Raw genomic sequence first — 19,015 nt, forward strand, 5'->3', positions numbered from 1 at the left:
GTGATCACATACAGTCAATAGGCATCATATACTTGTTTTATGGCCTTAGTTGCTTGGCCTAGTTATAACCAGGATTGTGAACTCAAATTTGTTATTTTGAGCGAAAAGTTCTAATAAAATAAACTAGATTTTGTTTCATTTTCATGCTAAAATTAAAGCTAGAAGAAATAAGCATTACTAATGTTAGATAACATATCATATTAATATTAAATAAGCAAGTCTCAATTAAAACCATAAAAATAATTTACAAAAAGATTGAATTTTACTAAATGTACCTTGTTATGTAGTGTTCATAGTATATTGATGAAGGACGAATCTCAATAGATATGGTTAAGGTTTGGCTTTCATTATCCTTTTCTGTGCAAGATGTAAGTTTAAGCTACTGCAGCAATTTTTATGCCATAACATCAAGGAACAGTGTGGTAAGAGGTATGATGTGTGGAGACTCGATGATCCATGGTGTGCAAGATAGAATGCCAGAGGAGTGTTGGAGGAATGATAGAAAGTGTGGCTATGGCAGTTAAGCAGGGTGAAAGGGTGGATGAGATGATTGTGGGCACGAATGTCTTGAGAGGCAGTGTAAATCAGTTGGCGAGAGATCTGAGATTCATGCTTGAGGTTGTACAAAAGAAAATGCAGAGAGGAAAGATAGTGTGTTACCCAGGTATGATAATGACGAGCTGAGCAGAAGATCAGTAATAATGAATAGCCTAATAGTCAGAAGAGAGGATTGGAATATGTGGATGCTTGGAGGGTATTTGAGGACAGAAAGGATCTACATGTGAGAGAACTGCTTTCATTTGAATGAGGAAGGACGTCGGCATCTGGAGAGTTTGCTGTTTATGAATGAGTCGATGTGTCAATGTAAGAAAACTAGAATTCCCAGAGTGAATGATAGCGGGGGTGGCCTCTTGGGGGAAGGGAGATATCATCAGGTAATACTGAGTCCAGTGGAGTCTGGAGGGGATAATGATAGGTATAGAAAGCATGACATTTTTATGCTTTATACTAATGCCAGGAGTATCTAGAATAAAGGAGATGAATTGGTGGTGCTGATAGCATCAGCCAATCCAAAGATTATTGGGATCTCTGAGACATTGTTGACGGAAGATGATTTAATAACAGGAATAGAAGTAGCAGGGTACAGCATTTTTCAGCAGGATAGAAAGGGAAAGCGTGGTGGTGAAGTACTGCTTATGATAAGTGACGATTTATGTCCTCTAAGAGTGGAGGTTTTGGAAGGCAGTGACACTAATGATTTTGAAAGCATATGGTGTGAGGTAGAGATGGGATATTTAGTGGGCTGAATATCCTTGATATAAAGGATATATATCTATAATCCTATAAACCAAGGAGTACAGAGGGTGGGGACCAGGAGATGTTTAGACAGTTGAACTTGGAAAGTTGCAAGAAGATTGATTGTTATGGGAGATTTTAACTACAGAAGTATAAGTTGGGAAGAGGAAAATGCATATAGTAATAAGGGAATGGAATTTCTGGAATTCTTGAGGGACAGATGTCTTAAGCAACATGTAATAGAGGGAACAAGAGGTTCAAGAGTTCTGGATTTGGTCATAGCATCAGAAAAGCTGATAATAACTGAGATTACATCTCACCACCCCCTGTTGGAGAGAGTGACCATGTGGTTTTGACTTGTAAGATGAATAGACATGCAGGAGTATCAAAGAAAAGGAAACAGAATTATAAGGTAGTAGTTATAATAGATTTAGATATTAACTTCAGGAAGTTCCATGGAGGGCAGAATTGGAAGGCCAGGATATCATTAGTGCTTGGGAAATTGTGAAGGAATATTTGTTAGCAGCCATAGTAAACTGTATTCCATGAGTGAAGAAGAGGATACAATTTGGTGTAAAGTGGATGACAATATCAAACAGGAACTGCAGGTGAAAAAGAGGTTATGGAAGAGATATAAGGATAGGGGGTGGAGAGCAGATCCATGAAGAATATAAGACTCGTGCCAGGAGCATGAATAATATGGTAAGGAAGGTGAAATTGGAATATGAGAAGAGGGAGACTTTAAGATCCAAAGATAATCCTAGGGAATTTTTTAGCTATTTGGCCAGTAGGAGGAGAAATGATTAACCTTTATATTAATGACATTGTCAATGGATTGCAGGGGGATATTCAGTTGTTTGCAGATACTTTGAAGCTGGGAAGGGCTATTAGTAATAGTGCAGATGCGGCAGTCCCACAAGAGAATTTGAATAAACTAGATAGATGGGCGAATGAATGGAGATGTCGGTTTAATGCAGCAAAATTAAAGTCTTGAAGTTTGTAATACATCGATGGGAGGAAGTAGGAGAGACGAGATCTGGGAGGTGATGATTGATAGAAAACTGAAATTCATGGAACATATTACAAAGGTGGTGAAGGTAACCCAGAGGATTGCTGCAATACTGAGAAGGATGCTAACCTGCAGAGATAAGTTATCATTCCATTGTATAAGACCCTGATCAGACCACATTTAGACTGTTGTTCTCAAATTTGGTCCCCAGGATTTGGAGGGATAAATTAACTGTGGAAATGGTACAGAGGCAGATAACAAAGATGGTTTCAGGACTGTACAATGTTAGTTATGAGGATCAGCTGAGGGAATGTGGACTGCAGAGTTTGGTAGGTAGAAGAAGGAGAGTTGACATAATTGAGACTTAAACTGTTGAGAAATAGTTACAGGGTTGATGCTGGGGAGTTCTTTCGCTTGGTTGAACAGTGGGAAGGAGCAATGACAAGGTGGCCATCCCTGGAAGTTGCAAAAGGAAGCTGTTTGCAAGAGGGTGAGGAGTGGTTTCTTTGCATGGAGGATGGTTGAACCGTGAAATGCATTGCCAGATAGAGTGGTGAGAGCAAGAACGGTCAATGAGTTCAAGGAGTGGTATGCTAGACATTGTATTTCCTAGGAAGGACCTCCCATGATGAGTCTTTTGACTTCATTGAGGCCTGATTAATGATAACAGCAAGCCAATTTTTACACACAATAAAACAGTTTAGATTTTATTTTTTGGGGTGCTTAAGGGTCAAAGCTGTATAACTGAGAGGAGACCTCCACATAGCCTTTAAAGGAATGCGGAGAACCGACCAGGGCTTCTGACCTAATGTCCAATCCTCACCTTCTCGTGGTGCACCCTGTTGGGTATCTACTTTGATACTGAACGAACGAGGATGGGCTGGCAATTTGGGATTTAGCCGACCAAATTGTATTCTTATTGGTTAAACCAAAATAAAAAATGATGGTACAACATGACAAAATTTCATGCCGGCTGGGGCGTCGCCCGGTTAAACAAGGCCCCCGTTGTTTTCGCCAGGGAACCAGGGCGAACAGCGAAAAGTCAGCTACTGGAACAAATCTGAAAACAAACCCCAACTCAACATCACCAGAGTTAAAGATCGGTACTATCAACGTAAGAAGCCTGAATGGCAAAGAAATGGAGCTAGCTGAGGAATTAGATAAGTACCAGATCGACATAATAGGGGTGACTGAAACAAAAAAGACCAAAACTGGTGAGATCTTTCTGAGCAATAAATACAAAATGTTATATTCAGGCAATAACAATCAAGGAAAAGAAGGAGTAGCCATAGTATTCAACACAAAATACGAGGCTAATCTTCTTGAATGGCAGTCAGTCTCAAGTAGAGTAATGTGGGCAAATATGAGAATGGGGAACTGGACAATGAGACTTATTTGTGCCTATGGTCCCACAGAAGGTTCTACTAAGGTAGAAGTGGAGGAATTTTTTGAGGCTTTAGAAAAAGCAACTGACACAATGAAAAAGGAAAAGTTGGTCCTTGTTGGGGATCTAAATAGTAGAGTAGGAAATGATTGTGAGACATACAAAAATATTTTGGGAAAATTTGGAGAAAAGAGCAAAGCTAATAATAATGGCAAATATCTGTTGGATTTCTGCTCAGGACATGGACTGGTTATTACTAACACCATGTTCCAACATAAAAATGTGCACAAATTCACATGGAGAGAAGAGGCTAGGAATAAGAAAAGTCTCATTGACTATGTTATTGTTGATAGTGATGTTTTCTCCCTGGTGCAGGACACCAGAGTGTACAGAGGATTTGAAATTGGAAGTGATCACTATTTAGTCTTGAGCAGGATAAAATTGAATTTCATATTGAAAAGAATAACATGTAAGAAAGTTTTAAAGCGAATAAAAGTTGAGCAGCTCTCAGATGTAAACTGTAGACTAAAATACAGAAATATTATTGAAAAGAAAATGAAAGAGTTTGAGAACAGGAATCAAACCTTGGAGATTCAGTGGCAAACTCTGAAAAAAACATTGATTGATTCTGCCAGAGAGGCATGTGGTGAGGTTGTGTGCAAAGATAAAAAAATCAGAACTCCCTGGTGGACACAGGAAGTTAAAGAGGCAGTGAAGGAAAAGAAGAAAGCATATCAAAAGTTCCTGGCAAATAAGTCAGCTTTTACTCTTACAGAATACAGAGACAAATGTAAGAAAGCTAAACAGTGTGTAAAACTAGCTAAACAAAAGTCATGGGAGGACTTTGGCAAGAATATAGAAAATAAATATCAAGAAGGTGGCAAAATATTCTGGAGGTTGTTGAAGAAGCTTAGGAATGGAGGAAAGAGTGCTGTAAAAGGAATTAGAGATGATAAAGGTGAAATGAAAACAGGAGAAAAAGATATCCTTGAAGTATGGAGTAATTACTTTGAAAAACTGCTAAATGAAACAAGCAGTGATGACAGCACAGTGATAAAAAACACTGACCAGGCAAGCAGTCAGGAATACATATCCATACTTGAAGTAGAAAAAGCCATCAAAGGCTTGAAATGTGGAAAGGCAGCAGGAGTAGATGATATTCGGCCAGAAATGCTGAAGTATGGTGGTATAAGAGTCTTACAGTGGCTGCAATGCATAGTTCAGAAAGCCTGGACAGAGGGACGAATTCCCGATGATTGGAGTAGAGCTCTCATAGTACCCATATATAAAAAGGGAAATAAAACTGAATGTGAGAATTACAGAGGTATTTCCCTACTGAGTGTTCCTGGCAAGATCTATGCAAGTATACTTGAGAAACGGTTGAGAAGAATTGTGGAAGAAAAGCTTGGTTTAGAACAAGCTGGATTCAGGCCAAATAGAGGCTGTCAGGATCAGATCTTCACTTTACGACAAATAGTCGAGAAAGCATGGGAATATAACAAAGATCTGTATTTAAGTTTTGTCGATTTGGAAAAGGCATATGACAAGGTGCCAAGAGAGAAGCTATTCAATACCTGCAGTTATATGGTGTCAATGGGGCATTATATCAAGCAATACTTAGTCTTTATTTGAGTTGTGAGTCAGCAGTTAGAATTGAAGGAAGTACAGGAAGATGGTTTAATGTTAAATCTGGTGTGAGACAAGGATGTACATTATCCCCTCTGTTATTCATTATCTATATGGATCACATTATGAAGGAATGTGGTATTAAACCTGATATCAAAATTGGTGATGTTAATGTCAGCTCTTTGCTTTATGCGGATGATGTTATACTTCTAAATAAATCCGCTACAAGTCTGCAAGATTCTCTCACTAAATTGAATAGCTGTTGTAATAGATATGGTATGAAGGTCAGCAATAAAAAGACAATGAAAATAGGCAGAATCATTGAAAATGTCAACTGTGTTGTGAATGGAGAACCTGTGGAACAAGTAAAACATTTCAGCTACTTAGGCACAATTTTTACTGAAGATGGTAAACTAAATATAGAAATAGACAACAGAATCAGCAAAGCTGGTATCGTGGGAAGTCAATTGAATAAATTCATATGGAATAAGAAAGAAATTAGTTGGAACACTAAATTAGCTGTATACAAGACTGTGTTCAAACCAATTTTAACTTATGGATCTGAGAGCTGGGTCAGAAGTAAAACACTTGACCAAAGACTAGAGACCGCAGATATGAGAGTCCTGAGAAAGATTAGAGGCGTGAACAGATGGCATCAATGGCAATATCATATTAAAAATGAGGATATTAGGAAAGAACTTGACATTGTCAGCATCCAGGAATGCGTTAGCAGAGCTAATCTCAGATGGTATGGTCACTTAAATAGAATGGGAGAGGAAAGATTAGCAAAACAAGTGTTCTCTGCCAGGTTGGCAGGAAAACGACCCAGAGGAAGACCAAGATATAGGTGGATTGATACGGTACAAAGTGCCTTAGACGATAGAAATATAAGATCTGATAATGTTGGCGTCTTGACAAGTAACAGACTGATTTGGAGGAAAATTGTAGATAGGAAGTTAGTAATGATGTAATTTTTTCATGTAGTACTGTCATATCCTGTACACCCCTTGAGGGTACATGGCAGGAATTTGATGATGATGATGATGATGAGATTTTATTTTATTCATTTGATTTCTGCATTTTGTGTGACAATATTAAAATTGCAAATCCTGAAAGTTTTTTGAATGAGTTGCATCCTGATTCATCCCTTTCATTCTAGAAAGCTTCAAAATGTAACTCCAGTATTGGAGTTACATTTTGGTCAGTTAAATGAATGTTTTAATATTGATATTCAGAAAAGATATGAGCTTTTCAGATGCTACCACATGTTCCATCAAACTACAATTGATCCTCGAATTGGATGAAGGATTTTTTTCAACAGATAAAACTGACAGTTTTTATCTGTTGAGAAAACAGATAAAAATGTGCATTTTCTGTTAGTTTTTGCTTCAGTTGAAGTAAAGCCAGAAGAAAATTTTGAAATCTTTGTCTGAAAGAGCTTTCTTCATTCTTTGTAATTCTGTCAAGACCTCTTAATTCTTCCATTTTTCTTTCAAATCTATATCCCAAATAAGGTCTTGGTAGATTTAGTGTAGTAGTTGTAAATATTGGTTTGCCAGCAGCTGATTTTATAAGGGTGAGATCATCTAGAAATTTTCCTTTATCAGCAGTACTTTGATTTTACACAGAATTTGTTATATATATTATGAGAGTTAGCAGGACCTGTAAGAGACCAAAGAGTGTTGGGCAAGAATTCAGCTAATGTATAGGTCTGACTACTGACAGAATCCACTATTAGCCTAAGATTGAAATCAGGTTTATGTAACCTCAGTAGAACATTGATGCTATTCTTTCAAACCATCCATTAACCACCTTACCAGCCATTAAAGATCAAATACGCATCCTTAAAAGCTTTGTATCCATCATCAATTTCAATGTAATATCAATGGCATTACAATTTTAATATATACTTCGCATCCATAGTAATGTGGACGTATATATACGTCCTGGCCGGTAGCGTGGTTAACAGTTCTCTCCCAACAGCATAAGTTTGTATTGTTCCAAAATGCTTTTCACATTTGAATTCCCAATATAAATATCAAATGTAACATTTCTCATCTTTCCCATGAGAAAACCAGTAAGTTAAGCATCAAAGATGCATAATCACCTACGTTTCAAAACTAAACACTGATTTCTGAAGTGAAAGCCCAACATTCTTTTAAAAAAAATGTTCTATGTGATTGTAATAGTTTATTGCTTAGCCATCATTAGCCAGATCCTACCAACTCAAGCTCTTGTGTAAGGTCATGTCTTCAAAACTGAGAACTATTTAAAAGCTTAGCACCTGTTATGCTAGACCAGTGATTTTTCAAACTCTTCTGGTCATGACCCATTAAAGAAATATGTTTTGCATCATGACTCAAATTTTGTTTTATACCATATATAAATACATAACAGAAGGAAACAATGCCAAAAAAAAAGAATCGATTAAAAAAAGTAGTTTTTTAAAGTATGAAAATAGTTATTTGTCCTTCTGGTGAATCAGTAAGCATGTAAAAATTTTTGATTTTTGATAGTCAGTGTAAGCTGGCATGGCCTACTAAATGGATCACAAACCTGTACTTTGAAAAACAAGTTTCAGTGTGGGTTACTGAAAAACTTCAGTAATCCATAGATCACAAACTTTGTTTGTGATCTATGGGTTACTGAAGTTATATAAAACTGACTACCCTCTTAAGCTAACAATGGATTTTATCAGTAGTCTGATCTATAAATTAGCTAAATTCTTGTCCAGCACTCTTTGACCTTTTATAGTTCATTCTAACTTTTATCAAAAATATTGTAGAATTCCTCTCTGAAATCAAAGATTTGAAACCTGATCCTTCTGATGTCATAGTAAATTTTGATATCATATTCTTTACTAATACCACTGGCTGACAAATTGGGATATCTTGCTCTCTGTTGATTTTCTAGATGATACTACTGATTTATTCAGATTTGTTTCCAACTCAAAATATTTCACTTTTAGAAAAACTTTAAAAAGCACTGGGAACCTTGAAAGAATGCATAATTCTTGCAAGATATATAGAACATTTTAGTTCTAAATCATATTCCTATTCCAGAGGCCTCCATCTGTATCTGTTACATTAATGACAACACACAAAAAATCAATTTGCATTCAGACGTTTATTCAAATGAGCATCCAGGAAAAAAAAATTTTTTTTTTTTTCTGGATGCTCATCTTAAATGTGGAATAGATGACTCTCTTTCTGCTTCAGTCTTTTGTAAATCAACTTTTATACTATTTCTATACTATACAACTTTTATATAGCCTTCTTCTCATCATCCTTCTCAAACATGAAATAATCAAATTTCTGGTTTCGGGAGCTTAAAATTTGCTCTTTATAAAGAAGTCCTCCAAATAAGAAATTATATCAAACAAACCTCTTCTCAATGACTGACTACAATTAAAAACTCAAATTATTGACCAGTTTTCTCCATTCTCCAAACAATTCTCCACAAATCAAACAGAATTTGCAAAATTCTTATTCCCTGTATGAAAGGTACCTCATAATCTGTTTCAAAGATTCACAAGTAATTTCAGCTTCCTGCCATTTTCAAACCTATCAGTTAAGTTCATCAACTTTTAACTTAAAAAAAAAAAAAAAAAGACGCTTTTTCTGTTATCTGGTGTTTATCAAGTCTACTGAAAAACATATAACCAAACATCAAAATATTCAGTTTGATTAAACCTCATGAGTGTGGATTGACCTAATATGGAGATTACACTATAGCCAAGAGATCTTCTGGAACGATAACCACTACCAGTAGTATTTTCATATATGAATACTCTTTCAAAGAAAATGCTAAAGCCTTGTTATATCATGTATATCTCATATAAAAATTTGCTGTGATAGGAGTTGACTACAGCAGATGAAAGCAGTTAATAGAAATGAATAAATCTGTTGCAAGATTTGCATTTTTGATTGGAAAAAAAAACCTGGGCTTAATTTCTGTGTGTGATGAAAGGTATCATTATAAGAGCATTTTCAACAGAATGTGTTAAACATTCTCCTATGCAGAAATACCAGGGCTTGTTATTCTGCAAAAATAGGCAAGCCAGCCAGAGGAATGCACAGTTAACAGACAAAAAAAAGTGCTGTCCTCACAGCCATAGTCATTTCAGCTGTAGTTTAGGCTTGTAATTTAAATCAGTTATGCTGTTCTGACCCCCCCCCCCATAGTTTTTATATAGTTCTTTGTTGGTAGATATCATTCTAAAATATACAATTCTTGGAAAGAAATATAATTTTTCAAAATTCCATGAAGCAGTTACAATGAAAAGTTAATTTCTTAAAACTTTTAAGGCAAGATTCTTCCAATTATTACAAAAACATAGTTTTTTTGTTGTTTAAATAGATTTTATGATGTTGCAGATGCAAACATGGAAAATATATGGATATCATTTTATATTTATGATAATCCTTTTTTTGTTCATAATATTATGTTAAGCATTTTAAATATTATATTATGTTATTTACAGGATAATTTTTATAACTATAATGCATACATATCTTGCATAAATTTCTTTTTCTCTTCCTTTAGGAAAAGAATATTATTCCATTTATACATTCACTAGTTAAAAGTTTGCAACTCTTCTATAAGTACTAGTGATCATGAAGATTTGCTTTATGTACAATATAGATAATGAAAATATAAAATTTCATTATTCACATGTATGCTGTAAGTAGTAATAAACAAGATTTCTACTAAACACCAACAGTATGTTTAGCTGTTTTGTAACATATAATTCAAATATGGAAAGAGGAGTTAAAACATTACTTTGTAAAGAAAATTGATAACATTTGATTGCTATAGAAAGAAAAGCAATAGTATATTCAAGTTTTGTTATAAAATTGTGTTTTTTACTTCTAGTTTATTACATTTATACCCATTCTTCTAAATGGGTATAAATGTAATAAACTAGAAATAATCTCAAAAAAAATCATGTCTCACATACAGTTCTTTAATGGATTAATATGAATATCTAAATTTAACTGTTTTTATCATAACAAATATATGTTGATATCTATATAGTCTTGTAGTAATGCTTTAACATCCAATAACCAGTAGGCTGCCAGAAGAGATGTTTTTACACCTCCCCCAAAAATTGGTTTTTAATTATGCAACTAAAAAAAAATCAACCATAGAACTCACTGTTTCAGACAATTTACCAGTTAGGAATACAAGACTGTGGCACTTGTCAGCCATATTTTCACTCCAAAGCTTGGATATCATTGGTTGCCAGAAAACTCTGAAAAACCAGTGATGACTCAGGGTTTGAGAAGCAGCCTGTTGATTTTCAAAAGATAAAGAGTTTGGGTAAAGAGCTCCATCTATTAGCACTGTGAAGTGTTAATAGATATCCACAGTCAAGTCTTGCTAAAGAAGCTTATAATTAATTAAGTATAGTTGTTTGTGAATTTTCTTGTGAATTGTGAAAGAGTACTGTACTGTAAAAGGAATCAAAGATTTGAAAGATTGTTACACACAAGCAGTGACAGAATAGTAGTAGTGTAGTCCGACCACAGAAGTGAGAGCTCTTGTTGGCAGACTGCCAAGAAGAGTCAATTCATGCTGAAGGAGAGAAAGAAATAAGGCGATGTACAAATTGGTCACGAAACCACGTGCTTTGTACATAAAATTGTCCAGCTGTTATACAAGCAAAATAGTTACCACTTTAAGAACTACAATGATCATAAAAGAGAAGTTAATTTTCCATGTAATAATAAACACTCATCCTACAAGATTGATTACCCTAATATCGGAATGGATTCTCCTTCTTTTGATATGCGCAAAAGTGTTGAAGGGTCTTGTTTCTGTAGGCGTACTATAGTAGCAGAAAATATTCAAGAGGAATGCAAATAGGAGTACATATCAATACTTGAGGTAGAAAAGTTATCAAAAGCCTGAAATGTGGAATAACAGCTGGAGTAGATGATATTTGACCAGAAACGACTCAAATATGGAGGTATTAAAGTTTAGCAATGGCCACACTACATAATTCAGAAGGCTTGGTCAGAAGATTGAATTTCAGGTAATTATAGTAGAGTTCTCATAGTTTCCATCTGTTTAAAAGGGAATAAAACTGAATGTGAGAATTAAAGAGCAATTTCTTTACTAAGTGTTCCAGGTAAGAACACCATGCAAGCAACATTGCATTTAGGAAATGCATTCTAATGACTGCTACTAGTTTTTATTCAATGACAGATGATTATCAGCATAGGTGATTGATTCAAAGGTTCTTGCAACATTTTGGAGAATAACTTCATTTTCAAAACGTTTAACTGGTTTGGCCATTATATGTGGTATTTTCAGGAATACTGTGGACTGTCATGTAACAGGCTAAACTTAAAAAACTGACTAAATTAACTTAAATCTCATAGTTTCCATTTGTTATTAGTGATATAAAATTTAAAAAATAACAAAGGAAAACTTCAGGTTACTGAAAATACATCAATTACTAAGGTAAATTTATCTTGTGTTTGGTATCATGTATTGTGTATTATCTGAATGCAGTCTAGAAACTGGTATAAGTGATTTTAATATATTTCTGCATGCTTTTACAAAATAAAGTAACAAAGTAGCCAAGTTTTATACTATTTGTTTTTAAACTTGCATATTTTATTCTAATTGACAAGATTAGATTAAATCAAAAACGTATTGTAATAACAATATTTTGTTTGATTAGTAAAGCACAATGCTTGTTTATGTTATAGCATTATCATAACTAGCAGATGTCCCAACTGTTGATAGCATATTGTGAGATAAGTGAATACAAAAAAAAAGAAAGAAAAAAAAAAAAGAGAGATTTTTTTTTAATTAATCCAGTTTATTTTATTCCTTGACACTTCAAGCGTAAGTATATCTGCTGGACCGATATCAAAAAGTTGTCTGTGAAGTGCAGAATCAAGGCAAAAACAAGTGGTATGCCACAAGTTTCAGTGCTGCAACTATTGCTGTTTAATTTGTACGTAAATGATATAAGAAATAACCTGAAAGGAAATATTCAGTTGTTTCTGATGATGCAAAATTAGGTTGAGTAATAGTTAATCAAGGTGATGTGGCGCGCTTGCAGGACAATTTAAATAGGCTGTCAGTATGGGCAAAAGTTAATGGGTGTCAGATATAGGTAAATATGACCTCTCCTATTTCTTCTGCCTTAGTATCTGCACATTTGGGTCTGCCTCCCACTGACGAGACCTGAATAAAGGTTGAAACCGGTCTGGGTAGTGGCCCTTCCCTTAATGCATAGCAGTATACATGTCTGTAAGGAGGTGTGCTTTGCATTATGAGAGATACTGAGACAAGGAGTGATGAGAACTTGGTCCAACTTTGCTCGGAGTTGCTTGGTGTTGCACTACCTTAACTCAGTCCTGAAGATATTTTCATGTGCAAACTATGTTTGCTTACACTTGGATTAAGGATTAAACTAAATTTATTAATTGGTGTTAGTTTAATGTTGAGAAATGTAAAGTTATGCATCTTGGGATAAACAAATTACAAGCAGTGCATCACATTGATGGCACTGTACTTTCAGAAATAGATTAAGCTAGAGATTTAGGGGTGGTGGTAGAGAGAGAGTTAACGTTTAGAGGACATGTTGCTAAAGGGAAGTCCATAAGATTAGTTGATTATTGAAGAACACATTTAACAAGTAGAGAGAAGGAAGTTATAAGGCCTTGATATGTCCACATCTGGATTATTGTGCTCAAGTCTGGTCTCCTTGGTTGATAGGAGAAAAAGAGGGGATATGATAGAAACATTTAAGTTGCTTAAAGGATATTATAGGATTGATGCAGGGAAAATGTGTCAGCACTTGGCTAGATGGGACATCCCTAAAAGTTGAATAAAGATGTTAGTAAGGGTGTGAGGACTAGATTTTTTGCCTGGAGAGTTGTAAATTAGTGGAATGGGTTCGAGAAGAGGTATAATAGATTGTGTGAGTCACACTCCATGGAGATGCTAATACAACAATAATAATAATATTCTCTCTTGCCAAATCTAACTGATAAGCTTAGGCGTTGTTGGTTATTCATTACTTATTTTTTCACGGTATTAACAACACCACAAACACTTTTATCAACAAGGATGTTTTATTAACGCTAATATTTTGCTGATTTTCAAATCAGCATCATCAGAGCACAACACACATGTAAACGCGACAGTGAGTGAAACAATATAATTGCAGAAAGACAAAAGATCTAAAGTCCTATTTTTGGCGCCCTCTAATGGGAAAAAAAAAAAAAAAAAAAAAAAAAAAAAAAGCAGCAGCAGTTATCCAGGAGTTTTTCTTAGGATAACCGTCTCCCAAATTTTTGGCAAATTAATGCAACCATATTTGTTAAGGTTGGGAGAATTCTTCAAAGCCATTGCTGACTCAAAAAATAGTCTTTCAGATCTATAACGACTCCTAAATAGCACATTCGTTTTTCTCCATCTAATCCTGTGTGAAGGAGTGTCCAAAGCGTGGTCTGCCAGTCCCGACTTGCCATAGTAATAGTAGCGAATGTATCTTTCATGTTCTTCCAGGCGGATGTTCACTGATCTTCCTGTTTGCCCATAATAGGCCAAGTCACAGTCACATGGAACTTCATACACCCCTGGGTGTGCTAAAGGGTGAAGTTTATCCTTTGGTGAGCGGATCAGAGTTGCCAGCTTGACATGAGGCTTGAAGGTGGTGCGAAGGCCATGTTTCACCAATACTTTGGCTATCTTTTCCGATGTACCTCTGATATAGGGAATAGAAATGGTCATGTTGTATTCTTGTGTATTAGGGGGGGGCAAAGTAATGGGCCTATGTAGTATTTTTTCTATTTTGTAGGGATTGTAGCCGTTGGCTAAGAACGTATGGCGCAGGTACTGGAGTTCAGTGGTCAGAGCTGTATCGTTAGAACAAATGGCTCTGGCTCTGTGTGTCAGTGTTTTTAAAATGCCGTACTGTTGGACTGGATGATGATGTGATTGTTTATGTAGGTATCTTCCTGTGTGTGTGGGCTTCCTGTAAATAGAAAAAGATAGTGATCCATCTGAAAGGCGGGTGACTAATGTGTCAAGAAATGGTAAACAGTTATTTGATTCTTTTTCTACTGTGAAGTGAATTTTGGGGTGTTGGCTGTTTAGGTAGGTGACAAAAGCATCCAAAGTGTCTTGTCCATGGGGCCAGATGGCAAACACATCATCTACATAGCGCAACCACACTAGTGGCTTGTATGTAGCTGTGGTAAGTACTTTGTTTTCAAAGTGTTCACCCTGCATTTATGGATTACCAAAAATCCACAAAACTAATGTTCCTCTACGCCCCATAGTTGATAGCATAGATAGTCCCACATATAAACTGGCCCGGCATTTAGCGAAGTCGCTTGCCCCTCTTACTGGCAACTCCTCTACTTTTGTAAAAAATTCTATCCATTTCAAAACACTGGTTAAAAATCTAATCCTAAAAAATTCAGACATAATGGTTAGTTTCGATGTCACCTCCCTATTTACCAATGTACCACTTATAGACACTCTTGAATTAATCAAGTCTAAATTTCCCCCAGATATTTTTGAATTATTTCAATTTACCATGAATGCAGGTTACTTTACATGGGGGGGGAAATTCTACAAACAGATTAATGGTACTGCTATGGGTTCCCCCCTCTCCCCCCTGTTAGCAAATTTTTACATGGAACACTTTGAAAACAAAGTACTTACCACAGCTACATACAAGCCACTAGTGTGGTTGCGCTATGTAGATGATGTGTTTGCCATCTGGCCCCATGGACAAGACACTTTGGATGCTTTTGTCACCTACCTAAACAGCCAACACCCCAAAATTCACTTCACAGTAGAAAAAGAATCAAATAACTGTTTACCATTTCTTGACACATTAGTCACCCGCCTTTCAGATGGATCACTATCTTTTTCTATTTACAGGAAGCCCACACACACAGGAAGATACCTACATAAACAATCACATCATCATCCAGTCCAACAGTACGGCATTTTAAAAACACTGACACACAGAGCCAGAGCCATTTGTTCTAACGATACAGCTCTGACCACTGAACTCCAGTACCTGCGCCATACGTTCTTAGCCAACGGCTACAATCCCTACAAAATAGAAAAAATACTACATAGGCCCATTACTTTGCCCCCCCCTAATACACAAGAATACAACATGACCATTTCTATTCCCTATATCAGAGGTACATCGGAAAAGATAGCCAAAGTATTGGTGAAACATGGCCTTCGCACCACCTTCAAGCCTCATGTCAAGCTGGCAACTCTGATCCGCTCACCAAAGGATAAACTTCACCCTTTAGCACACCCAGGGGTGTATGAAGTTCCATGTGACTGTGACTTGGCCTATTATGGGCAAACAGGAAGATCAGTGAACATCCGCCTGGAAGAACATGAAAGATACATTCGCTACTATTACTATGGCAAGTCGGGACTGGCAGACCACGCTTTGGACACTCCTTCACACAGGATTAGATGGAGAAAAACGAATGTGCTATTTAGGAGTCGTTATAGATCTGAAAGACTATTTTTTGAGTCAGCAATGGCTTTGAAGAATTCTCCCAACCTTAACAAATATGGTTGCATTAATTTGCCAAAAATTTGGGAGACGGTTATCCTAAGAAAAACTCCTGGATAACTGCTGCTGCTTTTTTTTTTTTTTTTTTTTCCCCGTTAGAGGGCGCCAAAAATAGGACTTTAGATCTTTTGTCTTTCTGCAATTATATTGTTTCACTCGCTGTCGCGTTTACATGTGTGTTGTGCTCTGATGATGCTGATTTGAAAATCAGCGAAATATTAGCGTTAATAAAACATCCTTGTTGATAAAATCTGTTGCCAAAGTAAATGAGGAAGTACTTCATAAAAGATTTAGTGATTAACCTATCTGCTCTACAACTGAAAAGACTGTGTATTTAATTCTGCTATGGGCATGGATGCTTGTGAGTCATTAGGTTCAGACATGAATTTCATTGGCAAGTGTGAGACCACTATATACTTAATCGATGCCTGAAGTGGCTTGAAAGATTTGAATCCTGTCTAGGATGTGAAAAACCCTTTTATTAGGGCTTTTTAGTTAAAGGTGAGTTAGCTGGTCTGATACAGAGGTGGAGAATTTTTCTTCCCAGCAACTCCTTTTTTTCATCCAGTAGAACACATTTTACAGACATAATATGACAGTGGTCTGAATAGTTCTCGGTCCCGAACATAGATGACATCGGCAAGATTTTTTTTTTTCTTTCTAAGTTGGTACATCTGTCATATGCATCCATGTGAAATTGCAAGTCATTCTATCAAGTAGTTTGTTTTATACAGCTGTCTGAAGCAAAAGTGTTGTCTATATCCCTTGAAATGGATAAAATTGAGTATCGGGCGGTTATAAAATTCTTTGTAAAAGAAGGTTTAACGGCAAAAGAAATTCATTCATAGTTCATAAAAGTTTATGGGCACCCTTCTCCTTCATTTTCGACAATTTAGAAATGGGCTGCCGAGTTTAAACATGGCTGCCAGCCTTGAAGATGATCCACATGAAGGACGTCCAAAAAGTGTAACAACACCAGAAATCAATCAAGTGTACAATATGGTATTGGATGACTGGCGAGTCAAAATGTGTGAAATTGCTGAGACTATAGGCATTTCGAAAGAACGTGTAGGATATATTTTGAAAGAATTGCAAATGAAAATGCTTTGCGCAAGATGGGTGCCGCGCTTGCTCATAGCAGATCAAAAATGCACTCGCATGAAAATCTCTGAACAGTGCTTGAAGTGTTTTAACAAGAATAAAACTGATTTTGTGCATAGATTTATTACTATGGATGAGAGTTCGATTCACTATTACATACCAGAATCTAAGCCTCAGTCAAAATAGTGGACAGAAGCCGATTTTTCAGTGCCAAAGAAGACATTCGGTTCCATTAGCAGGAAAAGTCATGGCATTGGTGTTTTGGGATGCTGAAGGCATCTTGAAAATGTAAAACAATAACCAGGGAATATTATTCGATCTTTTAACCAGGCTAGACGAAAAAAATTGAGAAAAGACCCAGTTTACAGAAGAAAAAACTCATCTTTCATCAGGACAATGCACCTGCCCACAAAGGTGTTTTAGCAATGGGAAAATTAAGGGATCTGCACTATGAATTGTTGGAACATTATTATTATTATTACCCAAGACCTCATGGAGTCAAAGACTCATCTAGGAGGTCCTTTTATCACACACACATATCATACCGTGTCTTAAACACACTCAAAAAAAAACCTGCCTCTCACTCCCCTACTCACACCCTCTTTATACAGTTTCCAGGGATGACCTCTGGTTCTCCCCTGATCTTCCACTATTCTCTGTAGAACTTCTCTACATTGGCAGGTATTTTTGTTGTTAATGCGGCGGTATGGTGACAGTGTAGCGATAGTTGTGTGGGACACACGATTCTCAGGTTGTGTAGTATCAACATCTTTGTTTTGGTGCCGTTGATTAGAATTGTGTTTTGGTAGAAGTATGTTGTGAATTCATTTAGGTCTTGTTGTGCTTTCCAGAGCCATGTTGATGCCTGTGTGGATTGCTACTAGTGCAGTGTCATCTGTGTACTGAAACATTTGACTTCTTATGGCCATGTTATGATTATCAATGTCTATGTTGAATAGAGTGGGTGATAGTATGCGCCTTGAGGTATACCATGTTTTATTTGTATACCCCAGCTGTGACATGTACCTATTTTTGTTACTTATATTCTGTTTGAGAGATAGTTCCCAAACCATGTATGCAGTGTTCTTCTTATACCTATTGAGTATAGTTTGGTGAGTAGTATGTCATGTTCAAGTGTATCAAAAGCTTTAGTTAAGTCAAGCAGTATAAGGACGGCGTACTTGTTTTTATCAAGAGCTATGTTTATTGCATCGGCGATGTCTTCTAATAAAATGATGGTGCTTTTTGTTTTCTGAAAGCCGTATTGGTTTTGTGGGATGATGACGTACTTCTATAAATAGTTCTGTAGTCTAGTGTGTGTTATTTTTTCTAGAATTTTTGAGATGACTGGTAGGGTAGCTGTTGGTCTGTAGTTCTGAGTATCATTTCTTTTACCGTGTTTGTATATTGGCGTAATTATTGCAGTTTTTAGTTATTGTGGAATAATTCCAGTGTCGAATATTATGTTCACGAGTCTCGGAAGTATAGGATTTATTTGTTCAAACTGTGCTAAACGGTTATCTCTGGAATGCTGAATATGAGGAGAGGTTGAGAAGATGCAATTTACAGAGTTTGGAAGAGGGGAGATATGATAGAGACCTACAAGTTGTTGAGAGGTTGTTATAGGATCAATGCTGAAGAGGTTCTACAGAAAATAGTGCGAGATTAGAGGAGAACAAGAGGTCATCCCTGTATAAGGAGGGTGTAAGCAGCAGAGTGATAAGCAGGTTTTTTTCATGCAGAGTTGTGAATGGTGTCTGCAGAAAATTTGAGTGTGATTAAAGCATAGTATGATGAGCTGTGTCTATGACAAAAGGACCTCCTAGATGAGTCATTGACTCTATGGGGTCTTGTGATAATAATAATTGAATCCTCAGTCAGCACTATTTGCTTTGCCTATTTCTCTTCCATTATTCTACATTCCAAACTGTGCTACAATGTCAACTTGAAGTTCTCATTTACTCGCATATGTCCTCTTCAGTCAGCCTCTCTCCTAATTGTTATATCTCAATCTGCA

General features: G+C 36.3%; 1 protein-coding gene across 1 annotated transcript in view; it reads left to right on the plus strand.

Annotated features, from left to right (window-relative positions):
- Window positions 1–10,035, plus strand: part of COX5A (Cytochrome c oxidase subunit 5A) — a 45,300-nt gene extending 35,265 nt beyond the window's left edge. Inside the window, exon 4 of the mRNA XM_090406376.1 lies at window positions 9,861–10,035. The gene's annotated coding sequence lies outside the window, so the exon portion shown is untranslated. The remainder of the gene's footprint in view (window positions 1–9,860) is intronic.
- The last annotated feature ends 8,980 nt before the right edge of the window (window positions 10,036–19,015 follow it).

This window comes from Typopeltis vanoorti, chromosome 16 (assembly GCF_054136105.1).
Source record: "Typopeltis vanoorti isolate ZY-2024b chromosome 16, IOZ_Tvanoo_1.0, whole genome shotgun sequence".
Taxonomy (NCBI): Eukaryota; Metazoa; Arthropoda; class Arachnida; order Uropygi; family Thelyphonidae; genus Typopeltis; species Typopeltis vanoorti.